Source organism: Aulostomus chinensis, chromosome 1 (genome assembly GCF_037954235.1).
Source record: "Aulostomus chinensis isolate RoL2024-O1b breed Wild chromosome 1, RoL_Achi_v1.0, whole genome shotgun sequence".
NCBI lineage: Eukaryota > Metazoa > Chordata > Actinopteri > Syngnathiformes > Aulostomidae > Aulostomus > Aulostomus chinensis.
In genome coordinates this window covers 14,363,366-14,388,279 of record NC_141320.1, presented here as the reverse complement: position 1 = coordinate 14,388,279, position 24,914 = coordinate 14,363,366, and the positions used below count along the sequence as shown (strand labels likewise).

General features: G+C 44.9%; 3 non-coding genes across 3 annotated transcripts; 1 reads left to right on the top strand and 2 right to left on the bottom strand.

Annotated features, from left to right (window-relative positions):
• Window positions 1-11,104: 11,104 nt before the first annotated feature.
• Window positions 11,105-11,176, top strand: trnah-gug (transfer RNA histidin (anticodon GUG)). The gene has a single exon. It is a non-coding gene; the product is annotated as a tRNA-His (tRNA).
• Window positions 11,177-16,152: 4,976 nt separating this feature from the next.
• Window positions 16,153-16,224, bottom strand: trnah-gug (transfer RNA histidin (anticodon GUG)). The gene has a single exon. It is a non-coding gene; the product is annotated as a tRNA-His (tRNA).
• Window positions 16,225-24,351: 8,127 nt separating this feature from the next.
• Window positions 24,352-24,434, bottom strand: trnal-cag (transfer RNA leucine (anticodon CAG)). Its single transcript has one exon. It is a non-coding gene; the product is annotated as a tRNA-Leu (tRNA).
• Between the last annotated feature and the right edge of the window lie 480 nt (window positions 24,435-24,914).

The window sequence follows — 24,914 nt, the reverse complement described above, 5'->3', positions numbered from 1 at the left end:
AAAACTCTAATATGCCTTTATAACACTACTGCTCGGCTTATGTTGGTTTATGTTTGGCCTCTAAATATACAGTGGACTGTAACCTTGTGAAGCTGCTTGCAGGCTAATAACTGATTTATAATGTTTGGTTGTCTTAGCTTTTCAATATTTTTGCTTACATTTTTTTTTCCTGGAGGGCTTGGCCTATTGTGTTAGGCATGCTGTTCCTCGACGCGCTGACGGCTGGTGTGGACCAGCAAAGCGCCATGGTTGGGCCCCGTTACGGGCTCCTCGGGATTCACATATTGTGGGGTGGGGGGGTGTTTTTCAGTTGGGGAAATTCACCCAGTAATTGTTCAAATGTTCTTTCTCTGTTTGTTGTAGTCGCGCATCTCTGTAGTCCCCCCCCCCCCCTTTCTTTGTGTTTTGGTGTAGTTCCTGTTAGCAGCCAACTTAACTTTATCCAAGAACGAGAAGAAACAATTTATGACGTCTGAACTTCAGTTTACCTCTTGGAATGTAAGAGGTCTAAATAGCCTTGTCAAGCTAAAACAAGTCATGGGTAGGATACGACATTTAAAAGCTAAGATAGTCTTCCTCCAGGAGAGCCTTTTAATCTCGGAGGAAATTGTCAGGGTGAGAAGGAGATGGCATGGTCAGGTGTTTTCAGCATCCTTCAGCTCTCACTCACGGGGAGTAACCACCCTTATACATAAATCATTACCTTTTCAACTTATCAATGTTACTCAAGATAAATTTGGCAGATATCTTATTATCCAATGCCAAATTTTCTCAATCAGACTAAAGCTGGTTAATGTATATGGGACAAATAATGACGACCCCACCTTTTTCAGAAATCTTTTCTTATCACTAGCCACTTTATCTGGTCACCTTGTCATTGGTGGGGATTTCAACTGTGTACTTCAACCACAACTGGATAGGTCTACTGGGGTAGACACCTCACACAGTCAAACAAGGAAAGAGTTATTTCTGTGTATGAAGGATTTGAACTTGATTGATGTGTGGAGAAATATGTATCCCAACAAACAAAATTACTCCTACTACTCTAGTACCTACCAGACCTTCTCGAGAATTGACTATTTTCTAATCTCAGCTGAAGAACCCAAATTACAAAATCCTGGTATGACAGTATCTTAATTTCAGATCATGCCTCAACCTCATTTATATTCAGACTGCCTGGCAGGTTACACCACTCTTTAAGATGGCGCCCGCAAACAAGCTGGCTGAGAGACCCTGAATTTATAAAATTTATTGGTACACAAATTGATCTGTTTTTTGAATACAACACTGACCAAACATCCGCGTCTGTAAGGTGGGAAGCTTTTAAAGCCTTTTTAAGAGGCCAAATGATAAGCTTTACAAGCTTTAAGTACAAATCCCAAAGACTAGAAATGGAACAACTTGAAAAAAAAATAAAAGAAATTGAAAACCAAATTTACCAGAATCCTAACCATCATCAAACTATGGAGCTCCATAAACTGAGGGCGAGGTATAATGCTTTATCCACAAATAAGGCTACAAGGAGCCTGTTGAAACTAAAACAATCCTTTTTAAACCTTAAAATATTGTCTAAAATACTGGCTATGAAGTTGGAACGTATTTTACCCAAATTGATCCACTCGGACCAGAATGGATTTATACAGGGAAGGCAGGGCTTTCATAATTTAAGGAGAGTACTTAATATTCTCTTTGAGAGGTCTGGGATCCCTGGCTACGCTGTCCTGTCATTGGACGCAGAGAAGGCCTTCTATAGGATAGAGTGGTCGTATTTGTTTGAAGTCCTACAGAGGTTTGGTATTAAGGAAAATTTCCTTAGGTGGATTCGCCTTCTCTACTCTAACTTTCAAGCTGAAACTTTGACCAATGGCCTGGCTTCTAACTCTTTCAACCTTAATCGAGGCACAAGACAGGGTTGCCCCTTATCTCCCCTGTTATTTACCCTTGCTATCGAGCCCCTGGCCATGGCAATTTGTAATCATGACATTATAAAGGGAATAACAGTTGGTGGTACTGAACACCGCATAGCCCTTTATGCGGATGATGTTATTCTATTCTGCTCCGATTTAAAACAAACCTTGCCAGCCTTGCTAAATTTGGCACAGGCTTTTGGGCTCTTCTCAGGTTATAAAATAAATCATAGTAAATCTGTAATAATGTTTTTGACAGAAAGAGAGAGACTCAGCCCTCCAGTTTCGACTCCATTTGTAATATCAAAAGAAGGATTTAATTATCTAGGAGTTAAAATCACGCCAGATGTTAATGAAATGATCTCAGCGAACTATAACCCCCTTACAGATGCTGTTACACAGCTTATAAATAGGTGGACAAAATTACCTATTTCTTTGATTGGACGCATTAATATCCTAAAAATGACAGTTTTGCCCAAATACTTATACCTCTTCCAAACGATCCCACTCTCTCCTCCTCTCTCTCTCTTCCAATCTTTGAAGAAAATATTTTCAAACTTCATATGGAACAATAAGCGACCAAGACTTAGGCTTTCCTTGCTCTATCTTCCATACGACAGAGGTGGGTTGAAGCTACCAAATTTCTTGTGGTATTACTGGGCAGCTCAGATTAGGGCAAGCATGTTTTATTTTGGTGAGGATCACCCCCCAGTGTGGGTAACGATTGAATCTCACTCGATTTCACTTCCTTTAAATCTTTGTATATACTCGGCAGAGGTAAAAAGATTGATCAAACAGACAAAAAATCCCATAAGGTTTTAGCATATACTGATGTAACACAACAACTATCACGATTTTCTCCTATTTTTGGCAATGACAACTTCCAACCAGGCAGGGCAGACTCAGGCTTTCAACTTTGGTCCACTAAAGGTATATCTAAGGTGGCTGATCTTTACATTGGCAGTCAATTTATGTCATTTGAAGAACTCAAAGCCACATACGATATTCCCACAAAACACTTTTTCAAATATCTCCAATTACAAAGTTTTATAATGTCTAGACAGGGTAGTAGTTTGGAGCTTCCCCCTTTCTCTTCATTGGAAGAAATAATTTTAAAACACTGTCAAGGTAGGGGACAAGTGACCATATTATATGACCTATTCATCAGCAAGTGCAAAGAATCTTCTAACAATATCTTCCAAGCATGGAGGATGGACTTACAGAGAATATAACACAGGAGGAATGGACACAGGCTTGCTCATTAGTTCAAACTCAAACTGCAAACACACACTCCAAATTACTACAATATAAGTGGTTAAGCAGGCAGTATATTACTCCAGCTACGCTACACCACTTTAACCCTAATATTCCTGACACGTGTATTAAATGCAATCACCAGAAAGGGTCATTGATTCATTGTATGTGGGAATGCCCCCAAATTTCTTGTTTTTGGGGAAAGGTTGTGGATCTAGTCAGTCGCATTATTGGTAAAGAGGTTCCATGTAACCCTAAAACATGCATTCTAAATATTTACCCGGATGATTTTGTCGCTTCAAAAAGCCTAAGATCCCTCCTGAATATTTGTTTTCTTGAAGCTAAAAGGTGTATTGCCCGTTCTTGGAAGGATCAATCTATCAGTGGAATTTCTCAGTGGTTGAAAGGAATGTCCTTTAATTTTGCCCTTGAAAAGATAAGTTATTTCACGAAAAATAAATTGGAAAAATTCTGGAAGATTTGGCATATTTTTTACAACTATCTGGAACAGAATGAGATACAAACTGAGGCTTAGATTGGAAAACTGAATTGATTGTAAACGGCATTTTTTTTCTCCTGTGTCCCTTTCTACCTTTGTATCCTAATTTATACATTTGTTTATTATTATTTGCCCATTCTGTTTGTCATGTCCTTGTATTTGTTTATCCCAAAATATAATAAAGAGATGTTTGAAAAAAAAAAGAACTGCACAAACCAGGTTCAAGCTGGACTTTGGACCCTGGTATCTGCAACGACTCCATCAACTCCTAATCTATAAGCTCTGCTGGGTCCAACTATTTTACAGAACATTTGACAGACCTGTGGAGCAGTGAGGACACACATGAGTTGATCACATGATCCACTGAAGCACCATTTTACCTGCCACTGAGGTCACCAACATGAGCTGGAGTTGGGAATCTTGAACTGAACCTGGTATCACAGCGACCCCTACTGCTGCAAAATGGAACAGCAACATTGAACCCAAGTACAGGATTGGAGGGAGACTGATGGTCGCTGTTTGGGTTTTTGAAGAACAAGGAGGGCGTGGCTTCAAGCTGGATTCTCAGAGAATATTTCCCCAACCTCTACATTGGAGTCTACACTGTCATCCAGTCATGTGACTGAAGTCATCCAGTCACATGACTGAAGTCATCCATTCATGTCAGTGATGTCACTCTGCAGGACTGTCACTGCCATCACATTATAGAAATGAACCCAAACTCCACATTAAAGGGGTAGTTTTGGTCTTTAAAGACTTGACAGTTCCAGGTGATTTAGTCTGGCTCAAGATCTTCAGATCAACCCAGGACAGAGGGCTATGACTCCATTGGATTGTGTAGTTGGAGCATTCAGAGATCTGGTGGATCTCAGTAGGAGCTGTATTTATCCACTGAATGATCCTGGTCAATGTGATCCTGCTCCTTCATCTCTAAGGCTGACAGAGCAGGAGGACCTGACTGAGAAGAAAGCTCCCCTTGAGCAGCTTCAGTCTCTGAGTGACAACACACAGGCAGAAAACCAGAATTTGAGGGAACAAGTTTCTACTCTTGAACGTGAGAATAAAAGAGCAATCCAGGAGCTCCAGAACCTCACTGCTGTGGTGGCCAACCTCAAAACAGTCCAGGACAAGAACCAGACTCAGATAGAAGATCTGAACGCAACAGTCCACAGTCTTCAGTGTGAGGGGAGGAAGGTTGATGGAGAGAACAATGAGCTCAGAAAAGAGCTGACCCACGTTAAGTCTCTGAGGGAGAGTGAACAGGTGGAGATGAAATGTCTTGAGGAAGACCTGACAGAGAAGAAAAGTGCTCTTGATCAGCTTCAGTCTCTGTGTGACAAGAGATGGACAGAAAACCAGAATTTGTGGGGACAGGTTTCTAGTCTTGGACAAGAGAAGATCATTGCATATCAGCTGGTAGAGAACATGTCTGCCATGGTGGGCAACCTTGAATCTGTGAGGGAGGAGAACCAGGCTCAGATCAGAGACCTGAACACACAAGTCCACAATCTTCAGCTTGAGGTGAAGATGGTTTACAAGGAGAAGTGTGACCTCAAGTGTGAGCTCAACTCCATCCAGGCAGAGAAGAACAAAATGAGAGAAGAACTCACTGAGAAGAAGACGACTCTTGAACAGCTGAGGTCCCAGAGTGAGGAGAGAGAGGCAGAAAATGGATGTTTGAGGAGACGAGTTTCTACTGCATCTCAGGAGATAGAGACCTTCACTGCTGAGTTGGCCCACCTTGAATCAAGGAAGGACCAGGACCCCACAAAGACTGGCAGTCTGAACGGTGAAGTTCAGAGTCTTCTATGTGCAGTGAGAACACAAAAGAAGAAAAGGAACAGTGCTCAGAGGGAAATCCTGGGAAATCTTCATGATTGAAAAAGCTGTTTGAAAGAGGAAAATCATGACCTTCAAGCGAAGGTCCAGCAAACTTCTGAAGAGCAAACAGACTCTCCCCTACGTCCAGCCAGAGAAGAGCAAGCAGACTCTCCCCTACGTCCAGCCAGAGAAGAGCAAGCAGACTCTCCCCTACGTCCAGCCAGAGAAGAGCAAGCAGACTCTCCCCGACGTCCAGCCAGAGAAGAGCAAGCAGACTCTCCCCTACGTCCAGCCAGAGAAGAGCAAGCAGACTCTCCCCTACGTCCAACCAGAGAAGAGGAAGCAGATTCTCCCCTATGTCCAGCCAGAGAAGAGCAAACAGACTCTCCCCTACGTCCAGCCAGAGAAGAGCAAGCAGACTCTCCCCTACGTCCAGCCAGAGAAGAGCAAGCAGACTCTCCCCTACGTCCAGCCAGAGAAGAGCAAGCAGACTCTCCCCTACGTCCAGCCAGAGAAGAGCAAGCAGACTCTCCTCTACGTCCAGCCAGAGAAGAGCAAGCAGACGCTCTCATATGTTCTTCTGCAGAGGAGCGACGGCATTCTGCTGCATGTCCTGCAACTGAAAAGCAGAATGATGGGGGCACCCTGGAGACTGGACCTGCTAGGGTTCAAACCAGAGGTCTACTGAGCTGTGTGACATCTTGTGTAGAAAATGCTCTGTTCATGTTCACAGTTTCTTCTTTGTGTGCTTTTCCTCAACTTTGTTTTCTTTGTTTGTTATATATGATGATACCTTGATCACCACAGCAGTTGATCCCAGCTTGATTAGCTGAGTGCTTTGCAGTCTAAAGCACTTTAGTGATACCTGTGGGGTCCCTGATCCTCCCTGACCACAAGGATTCAGCCTCACTGAAGGAGAGTGAACCTTCCAGGTTGCAGCTCCTAGACTCTGGAACGCTCTCCCACTGGACATGAGGACGCTGTGGACACCTAAGAAGCTAAAGACCCATTTGTTTAGTAATATTATTGTTCATGATGGAATCGTGCCTCCTTACCTGCCCACACAGGTCAAGAGGTCAAATGATTCCCTGTTTAAAACAGCTCTTCCATCACATGGATGTGCATCCCAACAGTCAGAGCTCACAGATGCTCCTATTCCCTCCAGTGGGAGGCACTACGAGTGACTGATGAGGGTCAGGGAGGTCAGGCTAGTCCAGATAGTGGGTCTGTATGAGGTTGTTAGGGAGGGATAAGGTAGTGGCAGAGTTCAGGCTGTAGTTGTGCTCCAACAGTTGAGACAGGGCAGGACAAAAAATGACCTCCTGATGGCGTTAGGAGTGATTCTTACAAGAACCAATCAATAAAAGTGGGTGGTGACCTGCTCATGTGACGCTTGTGTTGATGATTACTGGGTCTCCTCCATGCTCATTTATCATGAATGAATCCCTCGAAGTAAAACACCTAATGTCTCCTGAGTTGTTTCACAAAATGTGTGTGTGTGTGTGTGTGTGTGTGTGTGTGTGTGTGTGTGTGTGTGTGTGTGGGCAATAACTACGAGTTATCTATGTATAGATCAAACAATTATTCATCAGTTGGATACACCCTGGAACCCCTGGAACCCCTTGGAACCCCTTCCCTCATTCTGGAGGCTTTAACATGAAAATGAAAATGCTGGGAGAAACAAATGCAAATCAGGGTATTTGACCAGAGGTGACATATTTTTTTAATGCTTTTCTTGTTATATTTGTTCTATCTGTTCTGTATGGTTATATTTGTTATGGTTGTTATGGAGTTTATGGTTATTATCTCTGTTTCTTGTGTCTTTGTCTTTGTCGTCTTACCATTCGTCCGTCCTGGATTTTTGACCTTGGTTGCAGGAAGCGTGTGACGTCAACTCCTTTTTCTGTGTTGCTGAACGTAGAGCCTTGCTTCATTGTGCTCGCTAAAGTGTGATCCTCCCTGCTAATTCCTTATTTCATTGACTAATTACCCACCAAAAATTAATACCTACTTGCTTTATTTGGCTGAAGTTTAAAAGACCATCATTCTGGTAGCAACAGTCTTTCTGCCTTGTAAACACGCTAAGCTAACAATGGCTTCTCCCTCTTGTCCTCCTCTCTCCTGCTCAGAGTGCCACATGTTTTCTTCCTCCTCTGCCTCCTTTAGTGATACTGATAAGTGTGTTAAATGTAGTTTTTTTGTTGTGTTGGAGGTGAAGCTTAGCGATGTTGAATTGGACCTGCAGCGGCTCTGCACCAAAAGCTGCAAGAGCTAGCCAACCCTCACTAGCTGGTGCAGACCAACTTAGCTTAGCTCCTAGCTTAGGCCCAACTAGCGCTCCCCCAGCAGCTCCCGAGCATCTGGGAGAGCGCCATGAAAAGTTGGGCCTAAGCTAGGATGTGCTTGCTCATGAAGAATTGTTGGGTGTAAATTCATTTAAGGAGTGTTGAACTGAACCTGTTCTACTTGTAAAGTGGAACTTTTGTTATTTGGTGCTTTACAGGGTGATGACTTGACTTCATTGCAGCTTTGACCTGAGCAGGTGTTCATTCACATCTCAGTAACAGGGGACACTTTATCACAGCAGTGGACAAACATCAGCATTCATCATCCAGCAGCTCCTCTGATCAACAGAACAAGTTAAAGTATTCTGAGAAGGAGGGCATGGATCCCTCTACCTCTCACATGCTAAGCTAGCACTCTACCATTTGAGCTAATTCCTCTGTTAAGGAGCACAGCAGATAATGCACCTTGACCTTCATGCATGGTTTAATGAGCGTCACCAGTTGAAGCTTCTCTGGTTGACCAATGTAATGGAGACCAAGGGTTCCATGACATCAATGATTAATTGAAGGTAGAATTTGTCTTGGTATTCACAGTTTATGTAAATTAGAGGCACACACACATGTTAATGGTGAGGTTTATTGAATCAGCAAACACTACTGGTTGCTCTGGAGTGGAAACATTTGCTATGCCATGTGTTCCAGGGAGGGACCTGGGAAGCACAGGGGGACCGGCCATCCTGCCTGTGGAAAATGAAGACCCCAGTGTCAGTTAGTGGGAATCACTGTGCAAGGCCTGGTATTTAGTGTTGATCTAGTTTGTCTCATGTAAATGTGGCAGTTTCAGTCGTCACGGTCAGTCCTCACCTCTTCCTGGTGGTTTCCTTAAAGGGGGTGGAGCCAAAAGGGGAGAGCGGCCCAAGGAAGCTCCTTAGGAGCTGTAGGTGCAAACCTTTGCTCCCAGATGGGGGAGGGGGTCACAGACAAGGTTCATTGAATGATTATGCATGTGGATGTATTATTGAGTTGGTGTAGTAGTCTGGAATCATGTATATATTTAGTCAGGTTAAGTTGTTGAGATGGTGCTGGTTTGATGTAAATATTGATTGTAGAGCATGGTTGTGGTCTCACCTCCACTCTATGGGCTGGTCTGTCTAATTTCCTGCAGCCAGGAGGGGATAAAAGGCAGTCAGGGGTTTTTAATGTAAGTTGATGGTGTCTCATGCAATCTCTTTCAATACTCCAGTGGTGGTTTAAGTGAAGAAAAACATGGGTTAGTCAGTAGGACTCTGTGTGTGTGTGTGTGTGTGTGTGTGTGTGTGTGTGTGTGTGTGTGTGTGTGCAATAACTACAAGTTATCTATTTCTAGATCAAACAATTATTCATCAGTTGGATACAATGACAGTGGAAGTTCAGGTTTCCTGTAATTCAGTTTGCAGACAACACAGAAAACTGCCCCTGACCCCTCGCCTCATTCTGGAGGAGGCTTGGTCCTGGATTTTTGACCTTGGTTGCAGGAAGCGTGTGACCTCAACTCCTTTTTCTGTGTTACTGAACGTAGAGCCTTGCTTCATTGTGCGAGCTAAAGTGTGATCCTCCCTGCTAATTCCTTATTTCATTGACTAATTACCCACCAAAAATAAATACCGAATTGGTTTATTTGGCTGAAGTTTCAAAGACCATCATTCTGGTAGCAACAGTCTTTCTGCCTTGTAAACACGCTAAGCTAATGATGGCTTCTCCTCTCTTTTCTCCTCTCTCCTGCTCAGAGTGCCACATGTTTTCTTCCTCCTCTGCCTCCTTTAGTGATACTGATAAGTGTTTTAATGCAGACTTTCCTTTGTGACAACCGATTTGATTTGGAAACCATCTCATCTAAATCTCCTCTCTAAAAACCCTCTTCTTCAACTTTGTACCCAAGTTGTCTCCTCATCAGGCACCACAGTATCCAGTAGGTTCAGTTAAAACAGTCATCAGTGATTAATGTTCATGTTCAATGATGAGGTTTTGATTTATTCTTCCAGAATCATCTGAACAAACCCTCCTCAACACAGTGAAGCCTTCATCTGACAGGAGGAGTTTCTTTTCCCAGTGATTCCACTGACAGTGAAAAGCTTCGTTCGTCAGACTGGTCTGATAGGATCAACTACTGGTTGCTCTGGAGTGGAAACAGCAACCTGTCAGGAAACATTAGTCAGATCAAAGCCAAGATTAAAGCAAGAGCCTCCAGATCAAAGACAGAATTGATGATGATGTCATCAGGGGGGCTTTGATAGTGTCTTTATTTGTACCTGTAATTCTGTCTTTGATCTCAGGAGGACATGAAAGAAACACAACTGAGGAAAGTAGAGGAGAACATTCAGCTTCATTAGAAACACTTGAACTGTTGAACAGTAGAATTTGTTTGAAACAGTTTACAACACTGAGTGACAGGATTGAAGAGGGGAGATTTTGGTATTTTCAGTTTAATTCTAACTTTAAACTTGGCATGAACATTTTTAGTCGTTCATATTCTAATATACAGAGGAAGTCATGACATTCCCTTCTTTTTAACCTGTCCTGTTCAGGAAATGGAAATGGAAATTTAGCTGCTATGTTGAATCAGAAGAACCTTTTGAAGTCTACTTTTGCTTCAGTCAGAAAGTGGACTGTTGTTAACTCTCACAATGGTTGGTGATTGTGGAGGAAGACAAAATCCTTATGAACCTCTTTTTAACAGACACACATTTCTGAAGACACTGGTTCATTTTATATTTCTTCTTTTAGCAGAGGATGGTTTTGATCCATCGACCTCTGGGTTCTGGGCCCAGCACGCTTCCTCTGCACCACTCTGCTCTACCATTGACTGAACAGTCCTTGTTTTATGAGAGCATTCTCTGTCTTTGTCTCTGCCCTGCTCTCCTGCTCTCTTTCCCCTCATTTAGTCCTTGACATGATCCATGCTCTACAGCTCTGCGGGTGGAATGAAGACCTGCGTCTGCTCTGCCCATGCCGTCCTTCGTCTCAACCTAAATTGTTTGACCCACCTTTATAATGATCGGACTCGCTCCCGCTGAGCGTGCCAGGCGCTGCAGACAACACAACCAAACTGGCCCCGATCAGGATTTGACAGGCCGAACTCGCGCCGAAATCTTTACAAGAAATCCATTTTTGTCACCCACGTGAAGATGGGTGGGAACATGCCCTAAAAACACCAAGAATAATATTCACCACCTTCTGAACGGGTCCTGGCCCGTCTCCTGCATCAGGGGCCGCCGCAGTCGCCCATCAGCTGTTCAACAGCTGTTCGCCCTAACACTCAATGAGACAAAGACATAGAAGCTCAAGCTGCTGTTGCGGAAGCCATGATCGTATAGTGGTTAGTACTCTGCGTTGTGGCCGCAGCAACCCCGGTTCGAATCCGGGTCACGGCAGCATGAGATAAATTTCTTTGTGTGTGTTGATGGACACAAGCCAAGCAGAAATTTCCCACAATGCAATAGGGCAGTGTTTGGTCAGTGTTGAGCAGGCGTCAGTCTGACAATGATGTCATGTTATTGTGTCATCACTTGACCAGACCCAAAAGTAGACTCAGGTATCAGTTTCTTCTCAATGCTAACGTCTGCTAGCTTAGTCTGCTACTTTGATGGCTCTGCCTGCTCAAAGGTCCAGACCCAAAAGTAGGCTCAGGTATCAGTTTCTTCTCAATGCTAACGTCTGCTAGCTTAGTCTGCTACTTTGATGGCTCTGCCTGCTCAAAGGTCCAGACCCCTGGATGTGGTGGTTCCTACCTGAACGTAGATTCTGTCAGCTCATGTTGTTAAATCAACTCACCAGGAACACCAGTAGATTTCAATGGACTGACAATGAGTCTCATTGAATGGTAAACATGTCAAATATGAAGTCATCACCTGAGGAGGTCTGCTGCTGGAATGAAGCTCCAGATATTCACAAGATATTCTAGATCTTAAGATAAAGCATTTTTATATTTGATTTATTGTTCATTAGCCTGCTTCACATTGTTTGATTCTATGTGTTGGATATAAATAGAACTTTGATCCACAACCTCCACAAACACTCTTGTCCAACTTTTGTGCCCAAATTTTCTCCTCCTGAGGCACCAAATCAAGTCAAATCATTTTTATTTGTTAGAACCAAATCACAACAAAGTTCTCTCATGACTCTTTACTAGTACAGCAGGTCTAGCACCAAACTGCTTCAATGAATCTACACCCAAAAATTCTCCACCAGCGGCACATCCTGCAACAGTGGTGATGAACACCTTCCTTTTAACAGGCAGGAAGGTCGAGCAGATCCAGGATCAGTGGGGACGGCCTTCTGCTTTGACCGGTTGTATTTAAAGCTCCATCAGATTGGAACAACCTTTCCTCCTCACTTGTGTCTCTCTCTTCCTTTCTCATCTTCAAATCATCAAGCATTTTCAAACATCTGCTCTCGTTTCTGATGCACCTCCCCTTTTCTCGGTAAATATGTGGATATTTGTGTATGAATATGCATTGTGTACTTTAATGGTGCATGGAAGCAGTATTTATTTAGATGGGTGTTTAAATGTATGAGTATGTGAACACAGGCCCACTCTTATTCTGCAGTGGGATCTCTGATCATACTTTGTATAATACTGGATGGTGGTGGTGGTGGGGGGGGGGGGGGCGCTTTGGGGAACATTGTTGGCCTGTACCTGGGTGTATGATGTGTGTGTCCTTGTGTTGAAAATAGAATCTACTTTTATTATTGTTGTATTGTTGGTCATTATTTGTCAGGACCCCCTCCAAAATGAGATGGTGCATCTCAAGGGGCTGCCCTTGAAATCAAGAATCAAGAATGAAGGTGTCTGCTGGTCTTGGTGGACCCTCTGCTTCTCCAGCTGAGTCAACAGATTCCTGTGTATCCTGAGTCATTGTGTATCCTGGCTGCATTCAGCGCTTTCACCGCTGCAGCCCAGCGTGATTGCCAGTCAGGACAGGTGTTATTAAGAATGGAAGAGGGGACAGTTTTGGCAGGACAAGTTGCTCCACATTCAGGAGATGGTGGGAAGTTTCAAAGCTGCCATAAATCTTGATGACAAACTCCTTCACTGTGTGGGAGGTTCAGAGTCCCTGGTTTGATTGCAGCTTTGACCTGAGCAGGTGTTCATTCACATCTCAGTAACAGGGGACACTTTATCACAGCAGTGGACAAACATCAGCATTCATCACCCAGCAGCTCCTCTGATCAACAGAACAAGTTAAAGTATTCTCAGAAGGACGGCATGGATCCCTCTACCTCTCACATGCTAAGCTAGCACTCTACCATTGGAGCTAAGTCCCTGCTAATGAGCACAGCAGATAATGCAGGTTGACCTTCATGCAGGGTTTAATGAGCGTCACCACTTGAAGCTTCTCTGGTTCAACAAACCCTTGGGACCAAGACACGAATTGGAACCTGTGCAGGTCCAGACCCATACTGAAGTTGGTGGAGACAATTGTTTCAACCAGGGACTGAATGAAAAGACTTGCCCAGACTCCTGCTCGCTCTTCTGAACCGACCCCTCATCTCTGTGTGGAGTAAACATCAGAGGTGGGGGGTGCAGGTTCTGCTTTGACCTCCTGACCTCCTGGGTAAAGCAGTGGAGATGTTGAGCTTGAAGGAGTTGACGGCCTCCTTCATCTTCTCATTGGTTTGCGAAACTCAGCATCATGAAGTGTTGCTGAAATTCAACATGTCAGCTGAGGCCAGAGATTCCTGCGTTCCCTGAGTCCTTGAGTGTCGTCTCTGTTGTTTGAAAGCACAAAGCTGTTCCTGATGGTCCAGTGTGTCCGATTCTGGGCTCTCACAGCTGTAACTGGGGTTTGAGCTCCGTTAAGGGACTGGTTTTGTGGAGAGAACCAAGCAGAAGAATTGACAGTTTCAGCAGGAAAGGTGACCATTGCTCCACAACCTCAGTCCCAGGATTCATTCCTGCTTCACCCAGCATGGCCCTATGATCAACAGAAATGAACTGCCAGTGGAGGTCCTCAGTAATCCAGGTCATGGTTTCTCTAGATTGCTGTGTTGTAGTCAGGACACTTGCAAATATCAGCCTCTTTCCTCCATGATCTCTCATTCTTTCTGTTCTCTCCATTTCTCCTCTTCGTTTCTACTCCTTGCTGACTGTTGTTCCTCACTTGTGGCAGAGTTCAGTCAGTGGACCAGACATTTTGCCACTGCACTGTCCATCATCAGGGCATTTAACATCCAGGACTGGCTCCCAGATCATGGCCATGACCTCATCCCCTGCACCAGTGGACAGTTCATCAAGGATGGCAAACATGTGGGTCTCAATTCCCCTCCATCTTTGTAGGTTGGTTACATTTCCTCCTGGTCTTTAATCCATCTTTAGTTGACATTTTTCTGTTGAGCCCAGTTTGTTGACTGCCAGGCTGTCTTACTTTTCAATGGCACAACAGCAGACAGCAAGAGGGTTGCTATGGTGCAGTTGGTAAAATCCCTATCTATGGTCTGCAGAAATATGCTGGGAGTTCTTTTTTATTATGAACCAGAATTCAAAGACTGACCAAGGAAACCAAAGCACAGAATTTAGAGATCAAAGAAAGAAATCAAAGACAGAACCTGAAGATCAGGAAATGGCACAGATCAATGAGATCCATGGACTCATCAGTGAAGGTTTTCTTTTGGTTCATGGTCACTTGTTGTTGTACTGGTGTGATGATGTCAGACCCTTCACATTCAGTTCAAACAGACTCCAAAGTGTAGCTGTGATGCAGAGGGCAGCAGCCTTGTGCTTGGTTCCGTCATGGTTCTCTGCATTGTTAGCAAACTCACCAAAGACCTCCCTGAAAGCAGGATCATTTTCCCACAGTGCTTTTTTAACCAAGTACCAATTTGTCCCTCTTTAAAAAAACAACAAACAAAGATGAGGTCAGACTGAGATGGACGAGATGATATGGATGTGATTTATGGCTTTCAAACTCCAAATATTAAATTTTTCTTCAGGGCTTTTGAGAGGTTCTGGGTAATGAATGAAAATTTAAGTTGGGCAAAAACGACATGCGGGGTCACTGTGTGTGTTTACACGTGTGTGTATTTCTTGTTTTATGGTGTTGGAGACCATTTCCATCATCAACACTGATCAGGAGTCCTCGTCCTCATGGGGACCAAAGACCGGCCCTGATGCAGCGCAATGCAGTTTGTGAGCTCTTTCAGAGTCAAGGTCTGGATTGAGTTTAGTTTCAAATAAAGATTAAGATTCAGTTGGTTAAGATTAAGATTAAGGTTAGGCTGCACATAGAATGAAGTTGATCGAATGTTCTCATAAGAATAGCTGGGCACACCTGAGTGTGTTTACATGCAGACTTCCTCTTGTGACAACTGATGTCATTGGAAACCATCTTGAGGACATTTGGAGAAAGTTCAATCTTTTAGCTGCAGGTACAGTGACTTACAACACTGCAACAACAACAAAAAAACACCCCTCCACAAACACTCTTGTCCAACATTTGTGCCCAAATTTTCTCCTCATGAGGCATCAAATCACCACAAAAACAGCCATGAAGTTGATCTGGTTGGCACTGGTATTTTTTCTTGCTGCAGCTCATTTCCAGCTCTTAACAAGAACTCAGGAGTGATTCAGGAGAAGAGTTTCAGAACAGCCCAGGTTGGGGACTGGAATTTTGAAGTTTCCCCTGGAACCAAACAACCTTGGGAGGTAAAACCTCCAATCCTAGCCACTCAGATGCAGCAGCAGAAGAAGCTGTCATCTACCCTGACAGTCAGAGCATCAAGTCAAGAAAACATCAACCATCTTGTATGTGGAGTCTGGATTCTTTTCTAGAATGAGACGGCAATGACAGTCCTGCCAAGTGACATCACTGACATGACTGGATGACTTCAGTCACGTGACTGGATGACTTCAGTCACATGACTGGATGACCTGAATGAATAAGAAATCAAATATAAAAATGCTTTATTTTAAGATCTAGAATATCTTGTGAATATCTGGAGCTTCATTCCAGCAGCAGACCTCCTCAGGTGATGACTTCATATTTGACATGTTTACCATTCAATGAGACTCATTGTCAGTCCATTGAAATCTACTGGTGTTCCTGGTGAGTTGATTTAACAACATGAGCTGACAGAATCTACGTTCAGGTAGGAACCACCACATCCAGGGGTCTGGACCTTAGAGCAGGCAGAGCTATCAAAGTAGCAGACTAAGCTAGCAGACATTAGCATTGAGAAGAAACTGATACCTGAGCCTACTTTTGGGTCTGGTCAAGTGATGACACAATAATATGACATCATTTTCAGACTGACGCCTGCTCAGCACTGACCAAACACTGCCCTATTGCATTGTGGGAAATTTCTGCTTGGCTTGTGTCCATCAATACACACAAAGAAATTTATCTCATGCTGCCGTGACCCGGATTCGAACCGGGGTTGCTGCGGCCACAACGCAGAGTACTAACCACTATACGATCACGGCTTCCTCAACAGCAGTTTGAGCTTCGATGTCTTTGTCTCATTGAGTGTTGCGGCGAACAGCTGTTGAACAGCTGATGCGCGACTGCGGCGGCCCCTGATGCAGGAGACGGGCCAGGCCCCGTTCAGAAGGTGGTGGATATTATTCTTGGTGTTTTTAGGGCATGTTTCGGCCTGTCAAATCCTGATCGGGGCCAGTTTGGTTGTGTTGTCTGCAGCATTATAAAGGTGGGTCAAACAATATAGGTTGAGACGAAGGACGGCACGGGCAGAGCAGACGCAGGTCTTCATTCCACCCGCAGAGCTGTAGAGCATGGATCATGTCAAGGACTAAATGAGGGGAAAGAGAGCAGGAGAGCAGGGCAGAGACAAACACAGATAATGCTGTCCTAAAACAAGGACTGTTCTGTCAATGGTAGAGCAGAGTGGCGCAGAGGAAGCGTGCTGGGCCCGTACCCCAGAGGTCGATGGATCAAAACCATCCTATGCTAAAAGAAGAAAAATAAATTAAACCTGCATCTTTAGAAATAGATCGAAGCGAAGTAAAATCTGGTCAACTGGACGTAAGTTTATCTTGAAGACGTTTCACCTCTCATCCGAGAGGCTTCTTCAGTTCTAGTGAAGAGTGTGGAAACTCCAGCTTATAAACCTATGTGGGAGTGGTCAGTGCTATTGTGGTGGAAACGACCCTCCCGAGACTCACCTGGCCTCCCCAAATGACAGTCGTTGTGAGGTGTCAGGGAGTTTCAGGGGTGGTCGTTAGGGAGTTTCACCGACCACTCAGATGCTAATGGGCTGTGCTGGCATCAGCCGTTCCACATGGGTCTTTCAGCTGAGCTCTTTGGAGAAGTTTTGAAAGGACTTGGTTGTAAATAGGTGAAAGGAAATGTCGCAGTCCACCTCCTCTGTTCAAAGATGGTTTCTCTATCCTGACGTGGATGGCTTCTTTAACTCCTCTTTCAAACCATCTGTCCTCTCTGTCGAGTATTTGGACATGGTCGTCCTGGAAGGAGTGGCTTTCCTCCTTGAGGTGGAGGAAAACCGCTGAGTCCTGTCCTCCAGAGTTGGCTCTTCTATGTTGGGCCATGCGCTTGTTGAGGGGCTGTTTGGTTTCCCCTATGTAGAGATCCGTGCAGGCCTCACTGCATCTGACAGCGTATACCAGATTGCTTTTCTGGCTGTGAGGGGTGGGATCTTTGGGGTGAACCAGTCTTTGTCTCAGAGTGTTGTCTGGTTTAAAAGACACAGGGATGCGGTGCTTATTATAGATTCTCCTTAATTTCTCAGAAACCCCTGCCACATAGGGGATCGCTATGTTTTTTCTCCTGCCTTCTTCATCTTCCCTCCTCCTGGAGCTCTCCTCCTTTCTGGACCTGGAAGAGGATTTTACAAAGGTCCAGTCTGGGAAGCCACAAGTTTTAAGTGCTCTTTTCAGATGCTGCTGTTCTTTTTTCCGGCCTTGGACGCTGGTGGGGATGGTCTCCGCTCGGTGTTGCAGCGTCCTGATGACACCTAACTTGTGCTCCAGTGGATGGTGAGAGTCAAAAAGCAAGTATTGGTCAGTGTGGGTGGGTTTCCTGTACACATCCACCCTCAGGCTCCTGTCCTCTTGAATGTAGACGTCGCAGTCCAAAAAGGGCAGATGGTTGTCTTTCACATCCTCTCTGGTGAACTTGATGTTGACGTCTACCGAGTTGATGTGTGCTGTAAACGGTTGTACCTCCTGAACCTTCATCTTCACCCAGGTGTCATCAACGTATCGGAACCAGTGGGTGGGGGAGGGTCCACTGAAGGAAGTCAGGGCCCTCTGTTCCACCTCTTCCATGTATAGGTTGGCCACGATAGGAGATACGGGAGAACCCATGGCACAGCCGTGTTTTTGCCTGAAAAACTTCCCTCTGTACTGGAAGTAGGTTGTGTTCAGGCAAAGGTCCAGAAGTTGGCAGATTTGGTCCGGATTGAGGTTGGTCCTGTTGCTGAGGGTGTTGTCCAGCTGTAGGCGTTTCTTCACTGTTTCCACAGCCTCCACGGTAGGGACGCAGGTGAACAAGGAGGTCACATCGTAGGACACCATGGTCTCATCTGGGTCCAGCTTGAGTTCTCGAACCTTGTTCACGAAGTCCATGGAATTCTGGACGTGGTGGGGGGTTTTCCCTACCAAGGGGGCTAAGATGATGGCGACGTGTTTGGCGATGTTGTACGTCACGGAGTTTATGCTGCTGACAATGGGTCGGAGCGGGGCACCTTCCTTGTGGATTTTGGGGAGGCCGTAAATCCGTGGAACTGTGTCTCCGGGGTACAGGCGGTGATACTCCAAGCGGTTGATGATTTCCCCCTTTTGCAGCTTCTGTAGGTGTTCCACCACTTTCTTCTTATAGCTGCTGGTGGGGTTGCGTTTTAAGGTCTCATATGTGTGAATGTCACTGAGAAGAGAACTGATCTTATTCTGGTAGTCAGTTGTGTCAAGGACCACCGTGCATCTTCCTTTGTCAGCCGGAAGGATGGTGATGTTCTCATCTTTGCTCAGTGCATTCAAGGCCTTCCTTTCCTGGACCGAGAGGTTGGCAGAGGGGACCTTCGCTTCGGAGAGGGCCGCTGTGACCTTGAGTCGTAGTTCATCTGCTTCTGTGGTGGAGAGGTTGTTCTTCTTGATGGCGGATTCTGTGGCAGTGATGAGGTCCACAGTCGGGAGATGTTTCGGGGTGACAGCAAAGTTCATTCCTTTGGCAAGGACGCGTTTCTCAGGACTGGTGAGCTCCCTGTTGGATTAAGGAGAATCTATAATAAGCACCGCATCCCTGTGTCTTTTAAACCAGACAACACTCTGAGACAAAGACTGGTTCACCCCAAAGATCCCACCCCTCACAGCCAGAAAAGCAATCTGGTATACGCTGTCAGATGCAGTGAGGCCTGCACGGATCTCTACATAGGGGAAACCAAACAGCCCCTCAACAAGCGCATGGCCCAACATAGAAGAGCCAACTCTGGAGGACAGGACTCAGCGGTTTTCCTCCACCTCAAGGAGGAAAGCCACTCCTTCCAGGACGACCATGTCCAAATACTCGACAGAGAGGACAGATGGTTTGAAAGAGGAGTTAAAGAAGCCATCCACGTCAGGATAGAGAAACCATCTTTGAACAGAGGAGGTGGACAGCGACATTTCCTTTCACCTATTTACAACCAAGTCCTTTCAAAACTTCCCCAAAGAGCTCAGCTGAAAGACCCATGTGGAACGGCTGATGCCAGCACAGCCCATTAGCATCTGAGTGGTCGGTGAAACTCCCTAACGACCACCCCTGAAACTCCCTGACACCTCACAACGACTGTCGTTTGGGGAGGCCAGGTGAGTCTCGGGAGGGTCGTTTCCACCACAATAGCACTGACCACTCCCACATAGGTTTATAAGCTGGAGTTTCCACACTCTTCACTAGAACTGAAGAAGCCTCTCGGATGAGAGGTGAAACGTCTTCAAGATAAACTTACGTCCAGTTGACCAGATTTTACTTCGCTTCGATCTACGATGACCTGGATGAATGAGAACCTACAAAGACATCTTTAGAAATATGTGTCTGTTAAAAAGAGGTTCATAAGGATTTTGTCTTCCTCCACAATCACCAACCATTGTGAGAGTTAACAACAGTCTACTTTCTGACTGAAGCAAAAGTAGACTTCAAAAGGTTTTTCTGATTCAACATAGCAGCTAAATTTCCATTTCCTGAACAGCACAGGTTAAAAAAAAGGGAATGTCATGACTTCCTCTGTATGTTAGAATATGAACGACTAAAAATGTTCATGCCCAGTTTTAAGTTAGAATTAAACTGAAAATACCAAAATCTCCCCTCTTCAATCCTGTCACTCAGTGTTGTAAACTGTTTCAAACAAATTCTACTGTTGAACAGTTCAAGTGTTTCGAATGAAGCTGAATGTTCTCCTCTGCTTTCCTCAACTGGGTTTCTTTCATGTCCTCCTGAGATCAAAGACAGAATTCTAGGTACAAATAAATATACTATCAAAGCCCCCTGATGACATCATCATCAATTCTGTCTTTGATCTGGAGGCTCTTTCTTTAATCTTGGCTTTGATCTGACTAATGTTTCCTGACAGGTTGCTGTTTGCACTCCAGAGCAACCAGTAGTTGATCCTATCAGACCAGTCTGATGAACGAAGCTTTTCACTGTCAGTGGAATCACTGGGAAAAGAAACTCCTCCTGTCAGATGAAGGCTTCACAGTGTTGAGGAGGGTTTGTTCAGATGATTCTAGAAGAATAAATCAAAACCTCATCATTGAACATGAACATTAATCACTGATGACTGTTTGAACTGAACCTACTGGATACTGTGGTGCCTGATGAGGAGACAACTTGGGTACAAAGTTGCAGAAGAGGGTTTTTGGAGAGGAGATTTAGATGAGATGGTTTCCAAATCAAATCGGTTGTCACAAGGGAAAGTCTGCATGGAAACACACACACACACACACACACACACACACACACACACACACACACACACACACAGAGTCCTACTGACTAACCCATGTTTTTCTTCACTTAAACCACCACTGGAGAATTGAAAGAGATTGCATGAGACACCATCAACTTAAATTAAAAACCCCTGACTGCCTTTAATTCCCTCCTGGCTGCAGGAAATTAGACAGACCAGCCCCCATAGCGGGCCTGCACGGTGGTGCAGTGGTTAGCACTGTGCCCTCACAACAAGAAGGTTCCAGGTTCGAGTCCTGGCTCGGGCGTGGGATCTTTCTGTGTGGAGTCTCCATGTTCTCCCCGTGCCTGCGTGCGTCCTCTCTGATACTCCAGCTTCCTCCCACAGTCCAAAAACATGCAATTTGGGGACGAGGCTGATTGGATTCTCTAAATTGACCGTAGGTATGAGTGTGAATGGTTGTTCGTCTGTGTGTTGGCCCTGCGATGGACTGGCGACCTGTCCAGGGTGAACCCCGCCTCTCGCCCATAGATGCTGGGATAGGCTCCAGCCCCCCCGCGACCCTTACTTGGAAGGAATAAGATGACGATGGATGGCCCATAGAGTGGAGGTGAGACCACAACCATGCTCTACAATCAATATTTACATCAAACCAGCACCATCTCAACAACTTAACCTGACTAAATATATACATGATTCCAGACTACTACACCAACTCAGTCATACATCCACATAATCATTCAATGAACCTTGTCTGTGATTGTACCCCCTCCCCCATCTGGGAGCAAAGGTTTGCACCTACAGCTCTTAAGGAGCTTCCTTGGGCCACTCTCCCCTTTTGGCTCCACCCCCTTTAAGGAAACCACCAGGAAGAGGTGAGGACTGACCGTGACGACTGAAACTGCCACATTTACATGAGACAAACTAGATCAACACTAAATACCAGGCCTTGCACAGTGATTACCACTGACTGACACTGGGGTCTTCATTTTCCACAGGCAGGATGGCCGGTCCCCCTGTGCTTCCCAGGTCCCTCCCTGGAACACATGGCATAGAAAATGTTTCACTTGTTTGCTGATTCAATAAACCTCACCATTAACATGTGTGTGATCCTCTAATTTACATAAACTGTTCATACCAAGACAAATGCTACCTTCAATTAATCATTGATGTCATGGAACCCTTGGTCTCCATTACATTGGTCAACCAGAGAAACTTCAACTGGTGACGCTCATTAAACCATGCATGAAGGTCAAGGTGCATTATCTGCTGTGCTCCTTAACAGGGGAATTAGCTCAAATGGTAGAGCGCTCGCTTAGCATGTGAGCGGAAGAGGGATCGATGCCCTCCTTCTCAGAATACTTTAACTTGTTCTGTTGATCAGAGGAGCTGCTGGGTGATGAATGCTGATGTTTGTCCACTGATGTGATAAAGTGTCCCCTGTTACTGAGATGTGAATGAACACCTGCTCAGGTCAAAGCTGCAATGAAGTCAAGTCATCACCCTGTAAAGTACCAAATAACAACAAAAGTTACACTTTACAAGTAGAACAGGTCCAGTTCAACACTCCTTAAATGAATTTACACCCAACAATTCTTCATGAGCAAGCACATCCTAGCTTAGGCCCAACTTTTCTTGGCGCTCTCCCAGATGCTTGGGAGCTTCTGGGGGAGCGCTAGTTGGGCCTAAGCCAGGAGCTAAGCTAAGTTGGTCTGCACCAGCTAGTGAGCATTGGCTAGCTCTCGCAGCTTTTGGTGCAGAGCCGCTGCAGGTCCAATTCAACCTCGCTAAGCCTCACCTCCAACACAACAAAAAAACTACATTTAACACACTTATCAGTATCACTAAAGGAGGCAGAGGAGGAAGAAAACATGTGGCACTCTGAGCAGGAGAGAGGAGAACAAGAGGGAGAAGCAATCGTTAGCTTAGCGTGTTTACAAGGCAGAAAGACTGTTGCTACCAGAATGATGGTCTTTTAAACTTCAGCCAAATAAAGCAATTAGGTATTAATTTTTGGTGGGTAATTAGTCAACGAAATAAGGAATTAGCAGGGAGGATCACACTTTAGCGAGCACAATGAAGCAAGGCTCTACGTTCAGCAACACAGAAAAAGGACTTGAGGTCACACGCTTCCTGCAACCAAGGTCAAAAATCCAGGACGGACGAAGGGGAGGACAACAAAGACAAAGACACAAGAAACAGAGATAATAACCATAAACTCCATAACAACCATAACAAATATAACCATACAGAACATATATAACAAATATAACAAGAAAGGCATTAAAAGATATGTCACCTCTGGTCAAATACCCTGATTTGCATTTATGTCTCTCAGCATTTTCATTTTCATGTTAAAGTCTCCAGAATGAGGGGATGAATGCTGCAAAATGGAACAGCAACATTGAACCCAAGTACAGGATTGGTGGGAGACTGATGGTCGCTGTTTGGGTTTTTGAAGAACAAGGAGGGCATGGCTTCAAGTTGGATTCTCAGAGACTATTTCCCCAACCTCTACATTGGAATCTGCACTGCCATCCAGTCACATGACTGAAGTCATCCAGTCACATGACTGAAGTCATCCTGTCATGTCAGTGATGTCACTTGGCAGGACTGTCATTGCCGTCTCATTCTAGAAAAGAATCCAGACTCCACCTGTGGCTCCATGATAACTGATGGACCTCTGGTTGGAGGCTGGACGATGATGTTTGGACTGGAAGGAAAACTCCTTGTCCAAATTCCATTGTGTTCAAGTTTAAAGTCCCACAATCAGAAGTAGCTGAATCTGACAGGTGGAGGTTTGGAACTACAAGATGGTGATGTTTTCTTGACTTGATGCTCTGACTGTCAGGGTGGATGACAGCTTCTTCTGCTGCTGCATCTGAGTGGCTATGATTGGAGCTTTTACCCTCCAAGGTTGTTTGGTTCCAGGGGAAATTTTAGAATTCCAGTCCCCAACCTGGGCTGTTCTGAAACTCTTCTCCTGAATCACTCCTGAGCTGCAGCAAGAACAAATACCAGTGCCAACCAGATCAACTTCATGGCTGCTAACAGCCTCAGACACTTGATTTCCATCAATCTGGAGCCAAGAAGGCCCTCACCTGTGGTTCTCCTCCAGGAGGGTCCAGGTTCTGCCATTGTGGCTCCTGGTGCCACTGCCAGAGAGCCTCAGCTGCACACTGCAACATTTCAACAGGAGATTGACATTCCTTCAAATGTCCTGACATCTGATTCCAATGGTTCTGTTCCATATTTATATTTTAAAATAAATCACACAATGAAAGCTGCCTCAGCTGGTTTAAGAGAGAGAACAAGCTAAGAGATCTGAAACCAGTAAAATATGCTTTTCTGTGTGCAAACTAGTGAGGGGCATGGAAGGATATTTTACCACCAATACAGAACCCAGACTTTAGTCATGTGATGAGATGGAGTCTCTGATTATGAAGTTAATGGACAAAATGTGAATTGAAAGAAAACACATTTCTTCAGCAGACTTTGATCCAACATTGAAGTTAGAGTTTGGTGGCTGCTCCATGTTGGAGGAAACCAGGCGATGTTGGACCATCACAGGGAAGCTCCTTTGCCTCCTCTGCTGCCAGTTCAACCACTCACTCCCATCAGTGGAGAGCAGCTTCAACTGGGTTTGGAATTTACCATTGTGGATGCATAGGAATGTGGAGAAAATGTCCTTTGTCAGAAGTGGGATTCGAACCCACGCCTCCAGGAGAGACTGCGACCTGAACGCAGCGCCTTAGACCGCTCGGCCATCCTGACAGACACTGAAAGTTGCAGACTTCAATATCAAATGAATTCATTCACTGACAAAGTAGAATTTTTTCCACAGGAGCTACTGGCTCCTTAGTTGTTGCATTTATTGTTAACATTAAACACACAGTCTGTGTTCATGGCAGTAAGAAATGAACCAGAACATTTGAACCACGTAACATCTCTTGATCAGTTTGTTACATGGGACACATTCCAGACAGGAAAGTCCTTCTGAGACTTGAACTCTGATCACTGGATCCAGAGTTCTCACCCTTCCACCATGGAACCACACAAGAAGGAGGTCCTCTAAATACCACTTGACATCACCTGCAATCAACCTGTTGATATTTGGAGGTTCATCTTGCTCTTGTTCCAGACTACATTGGCAAAAGGATCATGAACCACAAGGAAATCATGGAACTCCAGATTTATTCAGGACTTTCTAACTCCATCGTGTGACCTGGGAGCAAAGACTGGCCAGGCCTTCCT